Source organism: Ranitomeya imitator, chromosome 7 (genome assembly GCF_032444005.1).
Source record: "Ranitomeya imitator isolate aRanImi1 chromosome 7, aRanImi1.pri, whole genome shotgun sequence".
Lineage (NCBI taxonomy): Eukaryota > Metazoa > Chordata > Amphibia > Anura > Dendrobatidae > Ranitomeya > Ranitomeya imitator.
In genome coordinates, this window is record NC_091288.1 from 214814372 (window position 1) to 214841965 (window position 27594).

The 27594-nt window shown below is 34.2% G+C and overlaps 2 protein-coding genes across 2 annotated transcripts in view; both read left to right on the forward strand.

The window, feature by feature from the left end:
* Positions 1-27594, forward strand: part of ANTKMT (adenine nucleotide translocase lysine methyltransferase) — a 681321-nt gene that overhangs the window by 414178 nt on the left and 239549 nt on the right. The gene's annotated exons all lie outside the window — the stretch shown is intronic.
* FBXL16 (F-box and leucine rich repeat protein 16) overlaps positions 21452-27594 on the forward strand; it is a 102266-nt gene continuing 96123 nt past the window's right edge. The window contains exon 1 of the mRNA XM_069734788.1: positions 21452-22094. The gene's annotated coding sequence lies outside the window, so the exon portion shown is untranslated. The remainder of the gene's footprint in view (positions 22095-27594) is intronic.

The window sequence follows — 27594 nt, forward strand, 5'->3', positions numbered from 1 at the left end:
TATGTACAAGAATATAACTACTATAATACTGCCCCTATGTACAAGAATATAACTACTATAATACTGCCCCTATATACAAGAATATAACTACTATAATACTGCTCCTATGTACAAGAATATAACTACTATAATACTGCCCCCTATATACAGGAATATAACTACTATAATACTGCCCCTATGTACAAGAATATAACTACTATAATACTGCCCCTATGTACAAGAATATAACTACTATAATACTGCCCCTATGTACAAGAATATAACTACTATAATACTGCCCCTATGTACAAGAATATAACTACTATAATACTGCTCCTATGTACAAGAATATAACTACTATAATACTGCTCCTATGTACAAGAATATAACTACTATAATACTGCTCCTATGTACAAGAATAAAACTACTATAATACTGCTCCTATGTACAAGAATATAATTACTATAATACTGCTCCTATGTACAAGAATATAACTACCATAATACTGCTCCTATGTACAGGAATATAACTACCATAATACTGCTCCTATGTACAGGAATATAACTACTATAATACTGCTCCTATGTACAGGAATATAACTACTATAATACTGCTCCTATGTACAGGAATATAACTACTATAATACTGCTCCTATGTACAAGAATATAACTACTATAATACTGCTCCTATGTACAGGAATATAACTACTATAATACTGCTCCTATGTACAGGAATATAACTACTATAATACTGCTCCTATGTACAAGAATATAACTACTATAATACTGCCCCCTATGTACAAGAAAAAAACTACTATAATACTGCTCCTATGTACAAGAATATAATTACTATAATACTGCTCCTATGTCCAAGAATATAACTACTATAATACTGCTCCTATGTACAAGAATATAACTACTATAATACTGCTCCTATGTACAAGAATATAACTACTATAATACTGCCCCTATGTACAAGAATATAACTACTATAACACTGCCCCTATGTACAAGAATATAACTACTATAATACTGCCCCTATGTACAAGAATATAACTACTATAATACTGCCCCTATGTACAGGACTATAACTACTATAATACTGCTCCTATGTACAAGAATATAACTACTATAATACTGCTCCTATGTACAAGAATATAACTACTATAATACTGCTCCTATGTACAAGAATATAACTACTATAATACTGCTCCTATGTACAAGAATATAACTACTATAATACTGCCCCTATGTACAAGAATATAACTACTATAATACTGCCCCTATGTACAAGAATATAACTACTATAATACTGCCCCTATGTACAAGAATATAACTACTATAATACTGCCCCTATATACAAGAATATAACTACTATAATACTGCTCCTATGTACAAGAATATAACTACTATAATACTGCCCCCTATATACAGGAATATAACTACTATAATACTGCCCCTATGTACAAGAATATAACTACTATAATACTGCCCCTATGTACAAGAATATAACTACTATAATACTGCCCCTATGTACAAGAATATAACTACTATAATACTGCCCCTATGTACAAGAATATAACTACTATAATACTGCTCCTATGTACAAGAATATAACTACTATAATACTGCTCCTATGTACAAGAATATAACTACTATAATACTGCTCCTATGTACAAGAATAAAACTACTATAATACTGCTCCTATGTACAAGAATATAATTACTATAATACTGCTCCTATGTACAAGAATATAACTACCATAATACTGCTCCTATGTACAGGAATATAACTACCATAATACTGCTCCTATGTACAGGAATATAACTACTATAATACTGCTCCTATGTACAGGAATATAACTACTATAATACTGCTCCTATGTACAGGAATATAACTACTATAATACTGCTCCTATGTACAAGAATATAACTACTATAATACTGCTCCTATGTACAGGAATATAACTACTATAATACTGCTCCTATGTACAGGAATATAACTACTATAATACTGCTCCTATGTACAAGAATATAACTACTATAATACTGCCCCCTATGTACAAGAATAAAACTACTATAATACTGCTCCTATGTACAAGAATATAATTACTATAATACTGCTCCTATGTACAAGAATATAACTACCATAATACTGCTCCTATGTACAGGAATATAACTACCATAATACTGCTCCTATGTACAGGAATATAACTACTATAATACTGCTCCTATGTACAGGAATATAACTACTATAATACTGCTCCTATGTACAGGAATATAACTACTATAATACTGCTCCTATGTACAGGAATATAACTACTATAATACTGCTCCTATGTACAGGAATATAACTACTATAATACTGCTCCTATGTACAGGAATATAACTACTATAATACTGCTCCTATGTACAAGAATATAACTACTATAATACTGCCCCCTATGTACAAGAAAAAAACTACTATAATACTGCTCCTATGTACAAGAATATAATTACTATAATACTGCTCCTATGTCCAAGAATATAACTACTATAATACTGCTCCTATGTACAAGAATATAACTACTATAATACTGCTCCTATGTACAAGAATATAACTACTATAATACTGCCCCTATGTACAAGAATATAACTACTATAACACTGCCCCTATGTACAAGAATATAACTACTATAATACTGCCCCTATGTACAAGAATATAACTACTATAACACTGCCCCTATGTACAGGACTATAACTACTATAATACTGCTCCTATGTACAAGAATATAACTACTATAATACTGCTCCTATGTACAAGAATATAACTACTATAATACTGCTCCTATGTACAAGAATATAACTACTATAATACTGCTCCTATGTACAAGAATATAACTACTATAATACTGCCCCTATGTACAAGAATATAACTACTATAATACTGCCCCTATGTACAAGAATATAACTACTATAATACTGCCCCTATGTACAAGAATATAACTACTATAATACTGCCCCTATATACAAGAATATAACTACTATAATACTGCTCCTATGTACAAGAATATAACTACTATAATACTGCCCCCTATATACAGGAATATAACTACTATAATACTGCCCCTATGTACAAGAATATAACTACTATAATACTGCCCCTATGTACAAGAATATAACTACTATAATACTGCCCCTATGTACAAGAATATAACTACTATAATACTGCCCCTATGTACAAGAATATAACTACTATAATACTGCTCCTATGTACAAGAATATAACTACTATAATACTGCTCCTATGTACAAGAATATAACTACTATAATACTGCTCCTATGTACAAGAATAAAACTACTATAATACTGCTCCTATGTACAAGAATATAATTACTATAATACTGCTCCTATGTACAAGAATATAACTACCATAATACTGCTCCTATGTACAGGAATATAACTACCATAATACTGCTCCTATGTACAGGAATATAACTACCATAATACTGCTCCTATGTACAGGAATATAACTACTATAATACTGCTCCTATGTACAGGAATATAACTACTATAATACTGCTCCTATGTACAAGAATATAACTACTATAATACTGCTCCTATGTACAGGAATATAACTACTATAATACTGCTCCTATGTACAGGAATATAACTACTATAATACTGCTCCTATGTACAAGAATATAACTACTATAATACTGCCCCCTATGTACAAGAATAAAACTACTATAATACTGCTCCTATGTACAAGAATATAATTACTATAATACTGCTCCTATGTCCAAGAATATAACTACTATAATACTGCTCCTATGTACAAGAATAAAACTACTATAATACTGCTCCTATGTACAAGAATATAATTACTATATAACTGCTCCTATGTATAAGAATATAACTCCTATAATACTGCTCCTATGTACAAGAATATAACTACTATAATACTGTCCCTATGTACAAGAATATAACTACTATAATACTGCCCCTATGTACAAGAATATAACTACTATAATACTGCCCCTATGTACAAGAATATAACTACTATAATACTGCTCCTATGTACAAGAATATAACTACTATAATACTGTCCCCTATGTACAAGAATATAACTACTATAATACTGCTCCTATGTACAAGAATAAAACTACTATAATACTGCTCCTATTTACAAGAATATAATTATTATAATACTGCTCCTATGTATAAGAATATAACTCCTATAATACTGCCCCTATGTACAAGAATATAACTCCTATAATACTGCCTCTATGTACAAGAATATAACTACTATAATACTGCCCCTATGTACAAGAATATAACTACTATAATACTGCTCCTATGTACAAGAATATAACTACTATAATACTGCCCCTATGTACAAGAATATAACTACAATAATACTGCCCCCTATGTACAAGAATATAACTACTATAATACTGCTCCTATGTACAAGAATAAAACTACTATAATACTGCTCCTATTTACAAGAATATAATTACTATAATACTGCTCCTATGTATAAGAATATAACTCCTATAATACTGCCCCTATGTACAAGAATATAACTACTATAATACTACCCCTATTTACAAGAATATAACTACTATAATACTGCTCCTATGTACAAGAATATAACTACTATAATACTGCCCCCTATGTACAAGAATATAACTACTATAATACTGCTCCTATGTACAAGAATATAACTACTATAATACTGCCCCTATGTACAAGAATATAACTACTATAATACTGCTCCTATGTACAAGAATATAACTACTATAATACTGCGCCTATGTACAAGAATATAACTACTATAATACTGCCCCCTATGTACAAGAATATAACTACTATAATACTGCTCCTATGTACAAGAATATAACTACTATAATACTGCCCCCTATGTACAAGAATATAACTACTATAATACTGCTCCTATGTACAAGAATATAACTACTATAATACTGCCCCTATGTACAAGAATATAACTACTATAATACTGCTCCTATGTACAAGAATATAACTACTATAATACTGCTCCTATGTACAAGAATATAACTACTATAATACTGCCCCCTATGTACAAGAATATAACTACTATAATACTGCCCCTATGTACAAGAATATAACTACTATAATACTGCTCCTATGTACAAGAATATAACTACTATAATACTGCTCCTATGTACAGGAATATAACTACTATAATACTGCTCCTATGTACAAGAATATAACTACTATAATACTGCCCCCTATGTACAAGAATATAACTACTATAATACTGCCCCCTATGTACAAGAATATAACTACTATAATACTGCTCCTATGTACAAGAATATAACTACTATAATACTGCCCCTATGTACAAGAATATAACTACTATAATACTGCTCCTATGTACAAGAATATAACTACTATAATACTGCCCCTATGTACAAGAATATAACTACTATAATACTGCTCCTATGTACAAGAATATAACTACTATAATACTGCTCCTATGTACAAGAATATAACTACTATAATACTGCCCCTATGTACAAGAATATAACTACTATAATACTGCTCCTATGTACAAGAATATAACTACTATAATACTGCTCCTATGTACAAGAATATAACTACTATAATACAGCCCCTATGTACAAGAATATAACTACTATAATACTGCCCCTATGTACAAGAATATAACTACTATAATACTGCCCATATGTACAAGAATATATCTACTATAATACTGCTCCTATGTACAAGAATATAACTACTATAATACTGCCCCTATGTACAGGAATATAACTACTATAATACTGCTCCTATGTACAAGAATATAACTACTATAATACTGCCCCTGTGTACAGGAATATAACTACTATAATACTGCTCCTATGTACAGGAATATAACTACTATAATACTGCCTCTATGTACAATAATATAACTACTATAATACTGCCCCTATGTACAAGAATATAACAACTATAATACTGCCTCTATGTACAATAATATAACTACTATAATACTGCCCCTATGTACAAGAATATAACTACTATAATACTGCCCCTATGTACAAGAATATAACTACTATAATACTGCTCCTATGTACAAGAATATAACTACTATAATACTGCTCCTATGTACAAGAATATAACTACTATAATACTGCTCCTATGTACAAGAATATAACTACTATAATACTGCTCCTATGTACAAGAATATAACTACTATAATACTGCTCCTATGTACAAGAATATAACTACTATAATACTGCTACTATGTACAAGAATATAACTACTATAATACTGCCTCTATGTACAAGAATATAACTACTATAATATTGCTCCTATGTACAAGAATAAAACTACCATAATACTGCTCCTATGTACAAGAATATAACTACCATAATACTGCTCCTATGTACAAGAATATAACTACTATAATACTGCTCCTATGTACAAGAATATAACTACTATAATACTGCCTCTATGTACAAGAATATAACTACTATAATACTGCCCCTATGTACAAGAATATAACTACTATAATACTGCTCCTATGTACAAGAATATAACTACTATAATACTGCCCCTATGTACAAGAATATAACTACTATAATACTGCTCCTATGTACAAGAATATAACTACTATAATACTGCTCCTATGTACAAGAATATAACTACTATAATACTGCTCCTATGTACAGGAATATAACTACTATAATACTGCCCCTATGTACAGGACTATAACTACTATAATACTGCTCCTATGTACAAGAATATAACTACTATAATACTGCTCCTATGTACAAGAATATAACTACTATAATACTGCTCCTATGTACAAGAATATAACTACTATAATACTGCTCCTATGTACAAGAATATAACTACTATAATACTGCCCCTATGTACAAGAATATAACTACTATAATACTGCCCCTATGTACAAGAATATAACTACTATAATACTGCCCCTATGTACAAGAATATAACTACTATAATACTGCCCCTATATACAAGAATATAACTACTATAATACTGCTCCTATGTACAAGAATATAACTACTATAATACTGCCCCCTATATACAGGAATATAACTACTATAATACTGCCCCTATGTACAAGAATATAACTACTATAATACTGCCCCTATGTACAAGAATATAACTACTATAATACTGCCCCTATGTACAAGAATATAACTACTATAATACTGCCCCTATGTACAAGAATATAACTACTATAATACTGCTCCTATGTACAAGAATATAACTACTATAATACTGCTCCTATGTACAAGAATATAACTACTATAATACTGCTCCTATGTACAAGAATAAAAGTACTATAATACTGCTCCTATGTACAAGAATATAATTACTATAATACTGCTCCTATGTACAAGAATATAACTACCATAATACTGCTCCTATGTACAGGAATATAACTACCATAATACTGCTCCTATGTACAGGAATATAACTACTATAATACTGCTCCTATGTACAGGAATATAACTACTATAATACTGCTCCTATGTACAGGAATATAACTACTATAATACTGCTCCTATGTGCAAGAATATAACTACTATAATACTGCTCCTATGTACAGGAATATAACTACTATAATACTGCTCCTATGTACAGGAATATAACTACTATAATACTGCTCCTATGTACATGAATATAATTACTATAATACTGCTCCTATGTACAAGAATATAACTACTATAATACTGCCCCCTATGTACAAGAATAAAACTACTATAATACTGCTCCTATGTACAAGAATATAATTACTATAATACTGCTCCTATGTATAAGAATATAACTCCTATAATACTGCTCCTATGTACAAGAATATAACTACTATAATACTGTCCCTATGTACAAGAATATAACTACTATAATACTGCCCCTATGTATAAGAATATAACTACTATAATACTGCCCCTATGTACAAGAATATAACTACTATAATACTGCTCCTATGTACAAGAATATAACTACTATAATACTGTCCCCTATGTACAAGAATATAACTACTATAATACTGTCCCCTATGTACAAGAATCTAACTACTATAATACTGCTCCTATGTACAAGAATAAAACTACTATAATACTGCTCCTATTTACAATAATATAATTATCATAATACTGCTCCTATGTATAAGAATATAACTCCTATAATACTGCCCCTATGTACAAGAATATAACTCCTATAATACTGCCTCTATGTACAAGAATATAACTACTATAATACTGCCCCTATGTACAAGAATATAACTACTATAATACTGCTCCTATGTACAAGAATATAACTATTATAATACTGCCCCTATGTACAAGAATATAACTACTATAATACTGCCCCCTATGTACAAGAATATAACTACTATAATACTGCTCCTATGTACAAAAATAAAACTACTATAATACTGCTCCTATTTACAAGAATATAACTACTATAATACTGCCCCCTATGTACAAGAATATAACTACTATAATACTGCTCCTATGTACAAGAATATAACTACTATAATACTGCCCCCTATGTACAAGAATATAACTACTATAATACTGCTCCTATGTACAAGAATATAACTACTATAATACTGCCCCCTATGTACAAGAATATAACTACTATAATACTGCTCCTATGTACAAGAATATAACTACTATAATACTGCCCCTATGTACAAGAATATAACTACTATAATACTGCTCCTATGTACAAGAATATAACTACTATAATACTGCGCCTATGTACAAGAATATAACTACTATAATACTGCCCCCTATGTACAAGAATATAACTACTATAATACTGCTCCTATGTACAAGAATATAACTACTATAATACTGCCCCCTATGTACAAGAATATAACTACTATAATACTGCTCCTATGTACAAGAATATAACTACTATAATACTGCCCCTATGTACAAGAATATAACTACTATAATACTGCTCCTATGTACAAGAATATAACTACTATAATACTGCTCCTATGTACAAGAATATAACTACTATAATACTGCCCCCTATGTACAAGAATATAACTACTATAATACTGCCCCTATGTACAAGAATATAACTACTATAATACTGCTCCTATGTACAAGAATATAACTACTATAATACTGCTCCTATGTACAAGAATATAACTACTATAATACTGCTCCTATGTACAAGAATATAACTACTATAATACTGCCCCCTATGTACAAGAATATAACTACTATAATACTGCCCCCTATGTACAAGAATATAACTACTATAATACTGCTCCTATGTACAAGAATATAACTACTATAATACTGCCCCTATGTACAAGAATATAACTACTATAATACTGCTCCTATGTACAAGAATATAACTACTATAATACTGCCCCTATGTACAAGAATATAACTACTATAATACTGCTCCTATGTACAAGAATATAACTACTATAATACTGCTCCTATGTACAAGAATATAACTACTATAATACTGCCCCTATGTACAAGAATATAACTACTATAATACTGCTCCTATGTACAAGAATATAACTACTATAATACTGCCCCTATGGACAAGAATATAACTACTATAATACTGCTCCTATGTACAAGAATATAACTACTATAATACTGCCCCTATGTACAAGAATATAACTACTATACTACTGCTCCCTATGTACAGGAATATAACTACTATAATACTGCTCCTATGTACAAGAATATAACTACTATAATACTGCCCCTATGTACAAGAATATAACTACTATAATACTGCTCCTATGTACAAGAATATAACTACTATAATACTGCTCCTATGTACAAGAATATAACTACTATAATACTGCTCCTATTTACAAGAATATAACTACTATAATACTGCCCCTATGTAAAAGAATATAACTACTATAATACTGCTCCTATGTACAAGAATATAACTACTATAATACTGTCCCTATGTACAAGAATATAACTACTATAATACTGCTCCTATGTACAAGAATATAACTACCATAATACTGCTCCCTATGTACAAGAATATAACTACTATAATACTGCCCCTATGTACAAGAATATAACTACTATAATACTGCTCCTATGTACAAGAATATAACTACCATAATACTGCTCCCTTTGTACAAGAATATAACTACTATAATACTGTCCCTATGTACAAGAATATAACTACTATAATACTGCTCCTATGTACAGGACTATAACTACCATAATACTGCCCCTATATACAAGAATATAACTACTATAATATTGCTCCTATGTACAAGAATAAAACTACCATAATACTGCTCCTATGTACAAGAATATAACTACCATAATACTGCTCCTATGTACAAGAATATAACTACTATAATACTGCTCCTATGTACAAGAATATAACTACTATAATACTGCCTTTATGTACAAGAATATAACTACTATAATACTGTCCCTATGTACAAGAATATAACTACTATAATACTGCCCCTATGTACAAGAATATAACTACTATAATACTGCCCCTATGTACAGGACTATAACTACCATAATACTGCCCCTATATACAAGAATATAACTACTATAATATTGCTCCTATGTACAAGAATAAAACTACCATAATACTGCTCCTATGTACAAGAATATAACTACCATAATACTGCTCCTATGTACAAGAATATAACTACTATAATACTGCCCCCTATGTACAAGAATATAACTACTATAATACTGCTCCTATGTACAAGAATATAACTACTATAATACTGCCCCTATGTACAAGAATATAACTACTATAATACTGCTCCTATGTACAAGAATATAACTACTATAATACTGCCCCCTATGTACAAGAATATAACTACTATAATACTGCCCCTATGTACAAGAATATAACTACTATAATACTGCTCCTATGTACAAGAATATAACTACTATAATACTGCTCCTATGTACAAGAATATAACTACTATAATACTGCTCCTATGTACAAGAATATAACTACTATAATACTGCCCCCTATGTACAAGAATATAACTACTATAATACTGCCCCCTATGTACAAGAATATAACTACTATAATACTGCTCCTATGTACAAGAATATAACTACTATAATACTGCCCCTATGTACAAGAATATAACTACTATAATACTGCTCCTATGTACAAGAATATAACTACTATAATACTGCCCCTATGTACAAGAATATAACTACTATAATACTGCTCCTATGTACAAGAATATAACTACTATAATACTGCTCCTATGTACAAGAATATAACTACTATAATACTGCCCCTATGTACAAGAATATAACTACTATAATACTGCTCCTATGTACAAGAATATAACTACTATAATACTGCCCCTATGGACAAGAATATAACTACTATAATACTGCTCCTATGTACAAGAATATAACTACTATAATACTGCCCCTATGTACAAGAATATAACTACTATACTACTGCTCCCTATGTACAGGAATATAACTACTATAATACTGCTCCTATGTACAAGAATATAACTACTATAATACTGCCCCTATGTACAAGAATATAACTACTATAATACTGCTCCTATGTACAAGAATATAACTACTATAATACTGCTCCTATGTACAAGAATATAACTACTATAATACTGCTCCTATTTACAAGAATATAACTACTATAATACTGCCCCTATGTAAAAGAATATAACTACTATAATACTGCTCCTATGTACAAGAATATAACTACTATAATACTGTCCCTATGTACAAGAATATAACTACTATAATACTGCTCCTATGTACAAGAATATAACTACCATAATACTGCTCCCTATGTACAAGAATATAACTACTATAATACTGCCCCTATGTACAAGAATATAACTACTATAATACTGCTCCTATGTACAAGAATATAACTACCATAATACTGCTCCCTTTGTACAAGAATATAACTACTATAATACTGTCCCTATGTACAAGAATATAACTACTATAATACTGCTCCTATGTACAGGACTATAACTACCATAATACTGCCCCTATATACAAGAATATAACTACTATAATATTGCTCCTATGTACAAGAATAAAACTACCATAATACTGCTCCTATGTACAAGAATATAACTACCATAATACTGCTCCTATGTACAAGAATATAACTACTATAATACTGCTCCTATGTACAAGAATATAACTACTATAATACTGCCTTTATGTACAAGAATATAACTACTATAATACTGTCCCTATGTACAAGAATATAACTACTATAATACTGCCCCTATGTACAAGAATATAACTACTATAATACTGCCCCTATGTACAGGACTATAACTACCATAATACTGCCCCTATATACAAGAATATAACTACTATAATATTGCTCCTATGTACAAGAATAAAACTACCATAATACTGCTCCTATGTACAAGAATATAACTACCATAATACTGCTCCTATGTACAAGAATATAACTACTATAATACTGCTCCTATGTACAAGAATATAACTACTATAATACTGCCCCTATGTACAAGAATATAACTACTATAATACTGTCCCTATGTACAAGAATATAACTACTATAATACTGCCCCTATGTACAAGAATATAACTACTATAATACTGTCCCTATGTACAAGAATATAACTACTATAATACTGCCCCTATGTACAAGAATATAACTACTATAATACTGTTCCTATGTACAAGAATATAACTACTATAATACTGCCCCTATGTACAAGAATATAACTACTATAATACTGCCTCTATGTACAAGAATATAACTACTATAATACTGCTCCTATATACAAGAATATAACTACTATAATACTGCCCCTATGTACAAGAATATAACTACTATAATACTGCTCCTATGTACAAGAATATAACTACTATAATACTGCTCCTATGTACAAGAATATAACTACTATAATACTGCTCCTATGTACAAGAATAAAAGTACTATAATACTGCTCCTATGTACAAGAATATAATTACTATAATACTGCTCCTATGTACAAGAATATAACTACCATAATACTGCTCCTATGTACAGGAATATAACTACCATAATACTGCTCCTATGTACAGGAATATAACTACTATAATACTGCTCCTATGTACAGGAATATAACTACTATAATACTGCTCCTATGTACAGGAATATAACTACTATAATACTGCTCCTATGTGCAAGAATATAACTACTATAATACTGTTCCTATGTACAGGAATATAACTACTATAATACTGCTCCTATGTACAGGAATATAACTACTATAATACTGCTCCTATGTACATGAATATAATTACTATAATACTGCTCCTATGTACAAGAATATAACTACTATAATACTGCCCCCTATGTACAAGAATAAAACTACTATAATACTGCTCCTATGTACAAGAATATAATTACTATAATACTGCTCCTATGTCCAAGAATATAACTACTATAATACTGCTCCTATGTACAAGAATAAAACTACTATAATACTGCTCCTATGTACAAGAATATAATTACTATAATACTGCTCCTATGTATAAGAATATAACTCCTATAATACTGCTCCTATGTACAAGAATATAACTACTATAATACTGTCCCTATGTACAAGAATATAACTACTATAATACTGCCCCTATGTACAAGAATATAACTACTATAATACTGCCCCTATGTACAAGAATATAACTACTATAATACTGCTCCTATGTACAAGAATATAACTACTATAATACTGTCCCCTATGTACAAGAATATAACTACTATAATACTGTCCCCTATGTACAAGAATCTAACTACTATAATACTGCTCCTATGTACAAGAATAAAACTACTATAATACTGCTCCTATTTACAAGAATATAATTATCATAATACTGCTCCTATGTATAAGAATATAACTCCTATAATACTGCCCCTATGTACAAGAATATAACTCCTATAATACTGCCTCTATGTACAAGAATATAACTACTATAATACTGCCCCTATGTACAAGAATATAACTACTATAATACTGCTCCTATGTACAAGAATATAACTATTATAATACTGCCCCTATGTACAAGAATATAACTACTATAATACTGCCCCCTATGTACAAGAATATAACTACTATAATACTGCTCCTATGTACAAAAATAAAACTACTATAATACTGCTCCTATTTACAAGAATATAACTACTATAATACTGCCCCCTATGTACAAGAATATAACTACTATAATACTGCTCCTATGTACAAGAATATAACTACTATAATACTGCCCCCTATGTACAAGAATATAACTACTATAATACTGCTCCTATGTACAAGAATATAACTACTATAATACTGCCCCCTATGTACAAGAATATAACTACTATAATACTGCTGCTATGTACAAGAATATAACTACTATAATACTGCCCCTATGTACAAGAATATAACTACTATAATACTGCTCCTATGTACAAGAATATAACTACTATAATACTGCGCCTATGTACAAGAATATAACTACTATAATACTGCCCCCTATGTACAAGAATATAACTACTATAATACTGCTCCTATGTACAAGAATATAACTACTATAATACTGCCCCCTATGTACAAGAATATAACTACTATAATACTGCTCCTATGTACAAGAATATAACTACTATAATACTGCCCCTATGTACAAGAATATAACTGCTATAACACTGCTCCTATGTACAAGAATATAACTACTATAATACTGCTCCTATGTACAAGAATATAACTACTATAATACTGCCCCCTATGTACAAGAATATAACTACTATAATACTGCTCCTATGTACAAGAATATAACTACTATAATACTGCCCCTATGGACAAGAATATAACTACTATAATACTGCTCCTATGTACAAGAATATAACTACTATAATACTGCCCCTATGTACAAGAATATAACTACTATACTACTGCTCCCTATGTACAGGAATATAACTACTATAATACTGCTCCTATGTACAAGAATATAACTACTATAATACTGCCCCTATGTACAAGAATATAACTACTATAATACTGCTCCTATGTACAAGAATATAACTACTATAATACTGCTCCTATGTACAAGAATATAACTACTATAATACTGCTCCTATTTACAAGAACATAACTACTATAATACTGCCCCTATGTAAAAGAATATAACTACTATAATACTGCTCCTATGTACAAGAATATAACTACTATAATACTGTCCCTATGTACAAGAATATAACTACTATAATACTGCTCCTATGTACAAGAATATAACTACCATAATACTGCTCCCTATGTACAAGAATATAACTACTATAATACTGCCCCTATGTACAAGAATATAACTACTATAATACTGCTCCTATGTACAAGAATATAACTACCATAATACTGCTCCCTTTGTACAAGAATATAACTACTATAATACTGTCCCTATGTACAAGAATATAACTACTATAATACTGCTCCTATGTACAGGACTATAACTACCATAATACTGCCCCTATATACAAGAATATAACTACTATAATATTGCTCCTATGTACAAGAATAAAACTACCATAATACTGCTCCTATGTACAAGAATATAACTACCATAATACTGCTCCTATGTACAAGAATATAACTACTATAATACTGCTCCTATGTACAAGAATATAACTACTATAATACTGCCTTTATGTACAAGAATATAACTACTATAATACTGTCCCTATGTACAAGAATATAACTACTATAATACTGCCCCTATGTACAAGAATATAACTACTATAATACTGCCCCTATGTACAGGACTATAACTACCATAATACTGCCCCTATATACAAGAATATAACTACTATAATATTGCTCCTATGTACAAGAATAAAACTACCATAATACTGCTCCTATGTACAAGAATATAACTACCATAATACTGCTCCTATGTACAAGAATATAACTACTATAATACTGCCCCCTATGTACAAGAATATAACTACTATAATACTGCTCCTATGTACAAGAATATAACTACTATAATACTGCCTCTATGTACAAGAATATAACTACTATAATACTGCTCCTATGTACAAGAATATAACTACTATAATACTGCCCCCTATGTACAAGAATATAACTACTATAATACTGCCCCTATGTACAAGAATATAACTACTATAATACTGCTCCTATGTACAAGAATATAACTACTATAATACTGCTCCTATGTACAAGAATATAACTACTATAATACTGCTCCTATGTACAAGAATATAACTACTATAATACTGCCCCCTATGTACAAGAATATAACTACTATAATACTGCCCCCTATGTACAAGAATATAACTACTATAATACTGCTCCTATGTACAAGAATATAACTACTATAATACTGCCCCTATGTACAAGAATATAACTACTATAATACTGCTCCTATGTACAAGAATATAACTACTATAATACTGCCCCTATGTACAAGAATATAACTACTATAATACTGCTCCTATGTACAAGAATATAACTACTATAATACTGCTCCTATGTACAAGAATATAACTACTATAATACTGCCCCTATGTACAAGAATATAACTACTATAATACTGCTCCTATGTACAAGAATATAACTACTATAATACTGCCCCTATGGACAAGAATATAACTACTATAATACTGCTCCTATGTACAAGAATATAACTACTATAATACTGCCCCTATGTACAAGAATATAACTACTATACTACTGCTCCCTATGTACAGGAATATAACTACTATAATACTGCTCCTATGTACAAGAATATAACTACTATAATACTGCCCCTATGTACAAGAATATAACTACTATAATACTGCTCCTATGTACAAGAATATAACTACTATAATACTGCTCCTATGTACAAGAATATAACTACTATAATACTGCTCCTATTTACAAGAATATAACTACTATAATACTGCCCCTATGTAAAAGAATATAACTACTATAATACTGCTCCTATGTACAAGAATATAACTACTATAATACTGTCCCTATGTACAAGAATATAACTACTATAATACTGCTCCTATGTACAAGAATATAACTACCATAATACTGCTCCCTATGTACAAGAATATAACTACTATAATACTGCCCCTATGTACAAGAATATAACTACTATAATACTGCTCCTATGTACAAGAATATAACTACCATAATACTGCTCCCTTTGTACAAGAATATAACTACTATAATACTGTCCCTATGTACAAGAATATAACTACTATAATACTGCTCCTATGTACAGGACTATAACTACCATAATACTGCCCCTATGTACAAGAATATAACTACTATAATATTGCTCCTATGTACAAGAATAAAACTACCATAATACTGCTCCTATGTACAAGAATATAACTACCATAATACTGCTCCTATGTACAAGAATATAACTACTATAATACTGCTCCTATGTACAAGAATATAACTACTATAATACTGCCCCTATGTACAAGAATATAACTACTATAATACTGTCCCTATGTACAAGAATATAACTACTATAATACTGCCCCTATGTACAAGAATATAACTACTATAATACTGTCCCTATGTACAAGAATATAACTACTATAATACTGCCCCTATGTACAAGAATATAACTACTATAATACTGTTCCTATGTACAAGAATATAACTACTATAATACTGCCCCTATGTACAAGAATATAACTACTATAATACTGCCTCTATGTACAAGAATATAACTACTATAATACTGCTCCTATATACAAGAATATAACTACTATAATACTGCCCCTATGTACAAGAATATAACTACTATAATACTGCTCCTATGTACAAGAATATAACTACTATAATACTGCTCCTATGTACAAGAATATAACTACTATAATACTGCTCCTATGTACAAGAATAAAAGTACTATAATACTGCTCCTATGTACAAGAATATAATTACTATAATACTGCTCCTATGTACAAGAATATAACTACCATAATACTGCTCCTATGTACAGGAATATAACTACCATAATACTGCTCCTATGTACAGGAATATAACTACTATAATACTGCTCCTATGTACAGGAATATAACTACTATAATACTGCTCCTATGTACAGGAATATAACTACTATAATACTGCTCCTATGTGCAAGAATATAACTACTATAATACTGTTCCTATGTACAGGAATATAACTACTATAATACTGCTCCTATGTACAGGAATATAACTACTATAATACTGCTCCTATGTACATGAATATAATTACTATAATACTGCTCCTATGTACAAGAATATAACTACTATAATACTGCCCCCTATGTACAAGAATAAAACTACTATAATACTGCTCCTATGTACAAGAATATAATTACTATAATACTGCTCCTATGTCCAAGAATATAACTACTATAATACTGCTCCTATGTACAAGAATAAAACTACTATAATACTGCTCCTATGTACAAGAATATAATTACTATAATACTGCTCCTATGTATAAGAATATAACTCCTATAATACTGCTCCTATGTACAAGAATATAACTACTATAATACTGTCCCTATGTACAAGAATATAACTACTATAATACTGCCCCTATGTACAAGAATATAACTACTATAATACTGCCCCTATGTACAAGAATATAACTACTATAATACTGCTCCTATGTACAAGAATATAACTACTATAATACTGTCCCCTATGTACAAGAATATAACTACTATAATACTGTCCCCTATGTACAAGAATCTAACTACTATAATACTGCTCCTATGTACAAGAATAAAACTACTATAATACTGCTCCTATTTACAAGAATATAATTATCATAATACTGCTCCTATGTATAAGAATATAACTCCTATAATACTGCCCCTATGTACAAGAATATAACTCCTATAATACTGCCTCTATGTACAAGAATATAACTACTATAATACTGCCCCTATGTACAAGAATATAACTACTATAATACTGCTCCTATGTACAAGAATATAACTATTATAATACTGCCCCTATGTACAAGAATATAACTACTATAATACTGCCCCCTATGTACAAGAATATAACTACTATAATACTGCTCCTATGTACAAGAATATAACTACTATAATACTGCCCCTATGTACAAGAATATAACTACTATAATACTGCTCCTATGTACAAGAATATAACTACTATAATACTGCCCCTATGTACAAGAATATAACTACTATAATACTGCTCCTATGTACAAGAATATAACTACTATAATACTGCTCCTATGTACAAGAATATAACTACTATAATACTGCCCCTATGTACAAGAATATAACTACTATAATACTGCTCCTATGTACAAGAATATAACTACTATAATACTGCCCCTATGGACAAGAATATAACTACTATAATACTGCTCCTATGTACAAGAATATAACTACTATAATACTGCCCCTATGTACAAGAATATAACTACTATAATACTGCTCCCTATGTACAGGAATATAACTACTATAATACTGCTCCTATGTACAAGAATATAACTACTATAATACTGCCCCTATGTACAAGAATATAACTACTATAATACTGCTCCTATGTACAAGAATATAACTACTATAATACTGCTCCTATGTACAAGAATATAACTACTATAATACTGCTCCTATTTACAAGAATATAACTACTATAATACTGCCCCTATGTAAAAGAATATAACTACTATAATACTGCTCCTATGTACAAGAATATAACTACTATAATACTGTCCCTATGTACAAGAATATAACTACTATAATACTGCTCCTATGTACAAGAATATAACTACCATAATACTGCTCCCTATGTACAAGAATATAACTACTATAATACTGCCCCTATGTACAAGAATATAACTACTATAATACTGCTCCTATGTACAAGAATATAACTACCATAATACTGCTCCCTTTGTACAAGAATATAACTACTATAATACTGCCCTTATGTACAAGAATATAACTACTATAATACTGCTCCTATGTACAGGACTATAACTACCATAATACTGCCCCTATGTACAAGAATATAACTACTATAATACTGCTCCTATGTACAAGAATATAACTACTATAATACTGCTCCTATGTACAAGAATATAACTACTATAATACTGCTCCTATGTACAAGAATATAACTACTATAATACTGTCCCTATGTACAAGAATATAACTACTATAATACTGCCCCTATGTACAAGAATATAACTACTATAATACTGTCCCTATGTACAAGAATATAACTACTATAATACTGCCCCTATGTACAAGAATATAACTACTATAATACTGCTCCTATGTACAAGAATATAACTACTATAATACTGCCCCTATGTACAAGACTATAACTACTATAATACTGCCTCTATGTACAAGAATATAACTACTATAATACTGCTCCTATATACAAGAATTTAACTACTATAATACTGCTCCTATGTACAAGAATGTAACTACTATAATACTGCCTCTATGTACAAGAATATAACTACTATAATACTGCTCCTATGTACAAGAATATAACTACTATAATACTGCTCCTATGTACAAGAATATAACTACTATAATACTGCCCCTATATACAAGAATATAACTACTATAATACTGCTCCTATGTACAAGAATGTAACTACTATAATACTGCTCCTATGTACAAGAATATAACTACTATAATACTGCCCCTATATACAAGAATATAACTACTATAATACTGCCCCTATGTACAAGAATATAACTACTATAATACTGCTCCTATGTACAAGAATATAACTACTATAATACTGCCCCTATGTACAAGACTATAACTACTATAATACTGCCTCTATGTACAAGAATATAACTACTATAATACTGCTCCTATGTACAAGAATATAACTACTATAATACTGCTCCTATGTACAAGAATATAACTACTATAATACTGTTCCTATGTACAAGAATATAACTACTATAATACTGCCCTTATGTAGAAGAATATAACTACTATAATACTGCCCTTATGTACAAGAATATAACTACTATAATACTGCCCTTATGTACAAGAATATAACTACTATAATACTGCCCCTATGTACAGGAATATAACTACTATAATACTGCCCCTATGTACAGGAATATAACTACTATAATACTGCCCCTATGTACAGGAATATAACTACTATAATACTGCCCCTATGTACAAGAATATAACTACTATAATACTGCCCCTATGTACAAGAATATAACTACTATAATACTGCTCCTATGTACAAGAATATAACTACTATAATACTGCTCCTATGTACAAGAATATAACTACTATAATACTGCTCCCTATGTACAAGAATATAACTACTATAATACTGCTCCTATGTACAAGAATATAACTGCTATAATACTGCCCCTATGTACAGGAATATAACTACTATAATACTGCTCCTATATACAGGAATATAAGTCCTATAATGCTGCCATGATGTAGCAGGTGTGATGCTCTGGCAGTGCACAGTATGGCGGTATTCTCCTCTCTGCTGGTGTACAGTGGTCCTATAGGATGTGTGATCCCACCCTGCCGCCATCTTGGATGCTGCTTGTGCTGTGGCTACAGACTGTCCCCGGCTCCCGGTGATGCGGAGGAGCAGCCGCCGCCTATAGCGCAGGGCCGGCAGAGCTCGGGGCGGCCCCGGTGGTGTACGGTGTGGAGGAGGGGACGGTCACTGTGGAGGAGGAGGAGGAGAGCGGTGATGAATTATTGATAATCCTGCTGATGTCTCTGTGACAGTGTGTGACACCCCGTGTGTGCAGCCTGGACGCCGTGTGACACCGTGTGCCGCCTCCGGGTGCGGAATTCTCGGGCTTCTCCTGGAGCTTTATCCCCGTTTTCATCCCTTCTCCTCCCGGATTCCGGTGCTGCACCTGCAGCCGTCTCCCCCCACCTCCCCGCATCCCCGGCCGGTCCATGGCGGCCCCGGACTGACCGAGGAGCCCCCGGTGCCGGGATGGGAGACGCCGGAGTCCCCGCTCTCTGCTGACGGATCATTGTACAGAAGCATTGGAGACCGCGGCCGTCACCTCCTCCAGGGCCCGGAGCGGAGCAGCGATGCCCTGAGGCGGGGAGGTAAGAGGGGACCGGCCGGATATAACGCGGAGGAGACGGAGGAGGACCACCGAGCCTTATACTGAGACATCCCACCTGGTATAATACACAGGACCCCCACTGAGCCTTATACTGAGACATCCCACCTGCTCTTATACACAGGACCCTCACTGAGCCTAATACTGAGACATCCCACCTGCTCTTATACACAGGACCCCCACTGAGCCTTATACTGAGACATCCCACCTGCTCTTATACACAGGACCCCCACTGAGCCTTATACTGAGACATCCCACCTGCTCTTATACACAGGACCCCCACTGAGCCTAATACTGAGACATCCCACCTGCTCTTATACACAGGACCCCCACTGAGCCTTATACTGAGACATCCCACCTGCTCTTATACACAGGACCCCCACTGAGCCTAATACTGAGACATCCCACCTAGTATAATACACAGGACCCTCACTGAGCCTAATACTGAGACATCCCACCTGCTCTTATACACAGGACCCTCACTGAGCCTAATACTGAGACATCCCACCTGCTCTTATACACAGGACCCTCACTGAGCCTAATACTGAGACATCCCACCTGCTCTTATACACAGGACCCCCACTGAGCCTTATACTGAGACATCCCACCTGCTCTTATACACAGGACCCTCGCTGAGCCTTATACTGAGACATCCCACCTGCTCTTATACACAGGACCCTCACCGAGCCTTATACTGAGACATCCCACCTGCTCTTATACACAGGACCCTCACCGAGCCTTATACTGAGACATCCCACCTGTTCTTATACACAGGACCCTCACTGAGCCTTATACTGAGACATCCCACCTGTTCTTATACACAGGACCCTCACTGAGCCTTATACTGAGACATCCCACCTGCTCTTATACACAGGACCCTCACTGAGCCTAATACTGAGACATCCCACCTGCTCTTATACACAGGACCCTCACTGAGCCTAATACTGAGACATCCCACCTGCTCTTATACACAGGACCCCCACTGAGCCTTATACTGAGACATCCCACCTGCTCTTATACACAGGACCCTCGCTGAGCCTTATACTGAGACATCCCACCTGCTCTTATACACAGGACCCTCACCGAGCCTTATACTGAGACATCCCACCTGCTCTTATACACAGGACCCTCACCGAGCCTTATACTGAGACATCCCACCTGTTCTTATACACAGGACCCTCACTGAGCCTTATACTGAGACATCCCACCTGTTCTTATACACAGGACCCTCACTGAGCCTTATACTGAGACATCCCACCTGCTCTTATACACAGGACCCTCACTGAGCCTTATACTGAGACATCCCACCTGTTCTTATACACAGGACCCTCACTGAGCCTTATACTGAGACATCCCACCTGCTCTTATACACAGGACCCTCACTGAGCCTAATACTGAGACATCCCACCTAGTATAATACACAGGACCCTCACTGAGCCTAATACTGAGACATCCCACCTGCTCTTATACACAGGACCCTCACTGAGCCTAATACTGAGACATCCCACCTGCTCTTATACACAGGACCCCCACCGAGCCTTATACTGAGACATCCCACCTAGTATAATACACAGGACCCTCACTGAGCCTAATACTGAGACATCCCACCTGCTCTTATACACAGGACCCTCACCGAGCCTTATACTGAGACATCCCACCTGTTCTTATACACAGGACCCTCACTGAGCCTTATACTGAGACATCCCACCTGTTCTTATACACAGGACCCTCACTGAGCCTTATACTGAGACATCCCACCTGCTCTTATACACAGGACCCTCACTGAGCCTTATACTGAGACATCCCACCTAGTATAATACACAGGACCCTCACTGAGCCTAATACTGAGACATCCCACCTGCTCTTATACACAGGACCCCCACCGAGCCTTATACTGAGACATCCCACCTAGTATAATACACAGGACCCTCACTGAGCCTAATACTGAGACATCCCACCTGCTCTTATACACAGGACCCTCACTGAGCCTTATACTGAGACATCCCACCTAGTATAATACACAGGACCCTCACTGAGCCTTATACTGAGACATCCCACCTGTTCTTATACACAGGACCCTCACCGAGCCTTATACTGAGACATCCCACCTAGTATAATACACAGGACCCTCACTGAGCCTTATACTGAGACATCCCACCTGCTCTTATACACAGGACCCTCACTGAGCCTTATACTGAGACATCCCACCTGCTCTTATACACAGGACCCTCACTGAGCCTTATACTGAGACATCCCACCTGCTCTTATACACAGGACCCTCACTGAGCCTTATACTGAGACATCCCACCTAGTATAATACACAGGACCCTCACTGAGCCTTATACTGAGATATCCCACCTGCTCTTATACACAGGACCCTCACTGAGCCTTATACTGAGATATCCCACCTGCTCTTATACACAGGACCCTCACTGAGCCTTATACTGAGATATCCCACCTGCTCTTATACACAGGACCCTCACTGAGCCTTATACTGAGACATCCCACCTGCTCTTATACACAGGACCCTCACTGAGCCTTATACTGAGATATCCCACCTGCTCTTATACACAGGACCCCCACTGAGCCTTATACTGAGACATCCCACCTGCTCCTATACACAGGACCCTCACTGAGCCTTATACTGAGACATCCCACCTGCTCTTATACACAGGACCCTCACTGAGCCTTATACTGAGACATCCCACCTGCTCTTATACACAGGACCCTCACTGAGCCTTATACTGAGATATCCCACCTGCTCTTATACACAGGACCCTCACTGAGCCTTATACTGAGACATCCCACCTGCTCTTATACACAGGACCCTCACTGAGCCTTATACTGAGATATCCCACCTGCTCTTATACACAGGACCCCCACTGAGCCTTATACTGAGACATCCCACCTGCTCCTATACACAGGACCCTCAATGAGCCTTATACTGAGACATCCCACCTGCTCTTATACACAGGACCCTCACTGAGCCTTATACTGAGACATCCCACCTGCTCCTATACACAGGACCCTCACTGAGCCTTATACTGAGACATCCCACCTGCTCTTATACACAGGACCCTCACTGAGCCTTATACTGAGATATCCCACCTGCTCTTATACACAGGACCCTCACTGAGCCTTATACTGAGATATCCCACCTGCTCTTATACACAGGACCCTCACTGAGCCTTATACTGAGACATCCCACCTGCTCTTATACACAGGACCCTCACTGAGCCTTATACTGAGATATCCCACCTGCTCTTATACACAGGACCCCCACTGAGCCTTATACTGAGACATCCCACCTGCTCCTATACACAGGACCCTCAATGAGCCTTATACTGAGACATCCCACCTGCTCTTATACACAGGACCCTCACTGAGCCTTATACTGAGACATCCCACCTGCTCCTATACACAGGACCCTCACTGAGCCTTATACTGAGACATCCCACCTGCTCTTATACACAGGACCCTCACTGAGCCTTATACTGAGACATAGTAACATAGTAACATAGTTAGTAAGGCCGAAAAAAGACATTTGTCCATCCAGTTCAGCCTATATTCCATCATAATAAATCCCCAGATCTACGTCCTTCTACAGAACCTAATTGTATGATACAATATTGTTCTGCTCCAGGAAGACATCCAGGCCTCTCTTGAACCCCTCGACTGAGTTCGCCATCACCACCTCCTCAGGCAAGCAATTCCAGATTCTCACTGCCCTAACAGTAAAGAATCCTCTTCTATGTTGGTGGAAAAACCTTCTCTCCTCCAGACGCAAAGAATGCCCCCTTGTGCCCGTCACCTTCCTTGGTATAAACAGATCCTCAGCGAGATATTTGTATTGTCCCCTTATATACTTATACATGGTTATTAGATCGCCCCTCAGTCGTCTTTTTTCTAGACTAAATAATCCTAATTTCGCTAATCTATCTGGGTATTGTAGTTCTCCCATCCCCTTTATTAATTTTGTTGCCCTCCTTTGTACTCTCTCTAGTTCCATTATATCCTTCCTGAGCACCGGTGCCCAAAACTGGACACAGTACTCCATGTGCGGTCTAACTAGGGATTTGTACAGAGGCAGTATAATGCTCTCATCATGTGTATCCAGACCTCTTTTAATGCACCCCATGATCCTGTTTGCCTTGGCAGCTGCTGCCTGGCACTGGCTGCTCCAGGTAAGTTTATCATTAACTAGGATCCCCAAGTCCTTCTCCCTGTCAGATTTACCCAGTGGTTTCCCGTTCAGTGTGTAATGGTGATATTGATTCCTTCTTCCCATGTGTATAACCTTACATTTATCATTGTTAAACCTCATCTGCCACCTTTCAGCCCAAGTTTCCAACTTATCCAGATCCATCTGTAGCAGAATACTATCTTCTCTTGTATTAACTGCTTTACATAGTTTTGTATCATCTGCAAATATCGATATTTTACTGTGTAAACCTTCTACCAGATCATTAATGAATATGTTGAAGAGAACAGGTCCCAATACTGACCCCTGCGGTACCCCACTGGTCACAGCGACCCAGTTAGAGACTATACCATTTATAACCACCCTCTGCTTTCTATCACTAAGCCAGTTACTAACCCATTTACACACATTTTCCCCCAGACCAAGCATTCTCATTTTGTGTACCAACCTCTTGTGCGGCACGGTATCAAACGCTTTGGAAAAATCGAGATATACCACGTCCAATGACTCACCGTGGTCCAGCCTATAGCTTACCTCTTCATAAAAACTGATTAGATTGGTTTGACAGGAGCGATTTCTCATAAACCCATGCTGATATGGAGTTAAACAGTTATTCTCATTGAGATAATCCAGAATAACATCCCTCAGAAACCCTTCAAATATTTTACCAACAATAGAGGTTAGACTTACTGGCCTATAATTTCCAGGTTCACTTTTAGAGCCCTTTTTGAATATTGGCACCACATTTGCTATGCGCCAATCCTGCGGAACAGACCCTGTCGCTATAGAGTCCCTAAAAATAAGAAATAATGGTTTATCTATTACATTACTTAGTTCCCTTAGTACTCGTGGGTGTATGCCATCCGGACCCGGAGATTTATCTATTTTAATCTTATTTAGCCGGTTTCGCACCTCTTCTTGGGTTAGATTGGTGACCCTTAATATAGGGTTTTCATTGTTTCTTGGGATTTCACCTAGCATTTCATTTTCCACCGTGAATACCGTGGAGAAGAAGGTGTTTAATATGTTAGCTTTTTCCTCGTCATCTACAACCATTCTTTCCTCACTATTTTTTAAGGGGCCTACATTTTCAGTTTTTATTCTTTTACTATTGATATAGTTGAAGAACAGTTTGGGATTAGTTTTACTCTCCTTAGCAATGTGCTTCTCTGTTTCCTTTTTGGCAGCTTTAATTAGTTTTTTAGATAAAGTATTTTTCTCCCTATAGTTTTTTAGAGCTTCAATGGTGCCATCCTGCTTTAGTAGTGCAAATGCTTTCTTT